Source organism: Nanorana parkeri, unplaced genomic scaffold (genome assembly GCF_000935625.1).
Source record: "Nanorana parkeri isolate BGI_ZX_2015 unplaced genomic scaffold, ASM93562v1 scaffold235, whole genome shotgun sequence".
NCBI classification, from domain to species: domain Eukaryota; kingdom Metazoa; phylum Chordata; class Amphibia; order Anura; family Dicroglossidae; genus Nanorana; species Nanorana parkeri.
Genome location: NW_017306503.1, coordinates 1,687,116 through 1,688,943, shown reverse-complemented (window position 1 = coordinate 1,688,943; position 1,828 = coordinate 1,687,116).

Below are 1,828 nucleotides of genomic sequence, written 5' to 3'. Positions count from 1 at the left end.
AAAGTTCCAACTTCTGAGATCTCCAACGACCTGACTTACTTAGAAGTAAGAGGATTGGCCGAGAAGGCTGTACTGCACGTGGGCCACCCGCGGCATTTCAAAAATACACATACTATAGATTTTAATAAATATTAAAATGAACTAGGGTCAGACTAATCCAGGACATTATTAATCTAAATTGCCCCACTCAATATGGCCATCGCTTGCGCCCATATTGAGTGGGGCACTCAGATTAATAACGTGCTAGATTAGTCTGACCCTAGTTCATTTTAATACTTTATTGCTCTGTAGTATGTGTGTAGGGAAATGCCGTGGGTGGCCCACGTGCAGTAGAGCCTTCTCGGCCGAACCTCTTGCTTCTAAGTAAGTCAGGTCGTTGGAGATCTTGAGGAGTTGGAGTTTTCGACAGAACACCGGCTGCCTTTCTGATAGTCTGCTAAATAGTCGGGCTCCTCGGTGGACATCTGCAACTTCCTCCGCCCACTTCAGCTGCCATAAGATAGGAATAAGACTGCATCATGCTCAGGGCTTGAAAAATTTGATAGTGTCTAGTAAAGTCGGGGTCACGTCGGGTAAATAGACACCAAACATGTCAAGCCTTAAAATTGTGTGCTCCCGCAAAATCGAAAAAAAAAACCGCCCATAGGCACGATTAAAACGCTTTACTGTTCATCAGTTTAGTGTTATCAGTGATTAAAGGAGAACTATGGGGTTAAGGCTTTTCCCCATAGTTCTCCTTAGGGTAACGAGAGGACACAAACTAGCGTCCTCCCATCACCCTACGCTCAGTATATAGGGAGCTGCAGCTCGCGGTATACTGAGACGCCGCAGCTGAAGCGGATCCCCAAAAATTATGTCTGGATCCGCCCAGCTGCGTGAGTGACAGGGTCTCAGGGGGGATTTGCAACGGATGCCCCTCCCCATCCGTTCCGCCAGTCAGCGCTGGCAGATCGGTGCGGGGGGAATCCAGCCCCTCCCCTGTCACGGCAGAGAGCCGTGACAGGATCGAGATGTGAGCGAACGCCGGTATATGTTCGCTCACTTCCGGATCTACTAAGCCGTCCCGTGACAGTCTCATTGTCGCAGGCCGGCTAGAACTATGAGGTGAGTGAAAAGCACTCACCTCATAGTTCTCCTTTAGGCTGGGTTCCCACCTAGGCATTCGAAATATGAGTGTATGGGGTGCATGTTTAAACGCGATTTGCAGCCCTCAAAAAGCACATCAAACGTGCGTTTACGAGGGCTATCCGGCTGTATCCTAATGGATACGCGCGGAAATACGCCCCAAATAAGCTCCTGTAAATCTTTGGGCGTAGGGCGTTTTTCAGCACGTTCCGACATGCTGAAATACGCCCAAGTGAGAACCATGTCCATAGGAAATAATGGGATTTCATTTGCTGGGTGTTTTACAGCACGTCGATCAGCGCTGTAAAACGCCCAGGTGTGAACCCGGCCTTAATGGCTCTAAAATTATTGCTCTCACTCCGACGTTTGCGGCAATATGCAACATGTGCGGCATGTGGGCGCACACAGCATCCGGAGGATCACCAAGCTGGACCAATGTAAATTTGTAAAAAATAATTCCTGAAATTCCCCTTTAAGTTGCTTTAGGCACAATACTCCATAATCAAAATGTGGAGATGGGACTGTACTTTCTATTCTAACCCCCCATACCTTTTCTAAAACTGATCCTACATTTCTCTCCCACACCTCCATCCCCGCAGTGCTCTGTTTAACTATTAAGCTGGTCCCCTGATCAGACCACAGTTTAGTCCTTACCACCCTTTTTTCTTTTCTGGACCATGAGTGATTAACTGCTATAGAATCC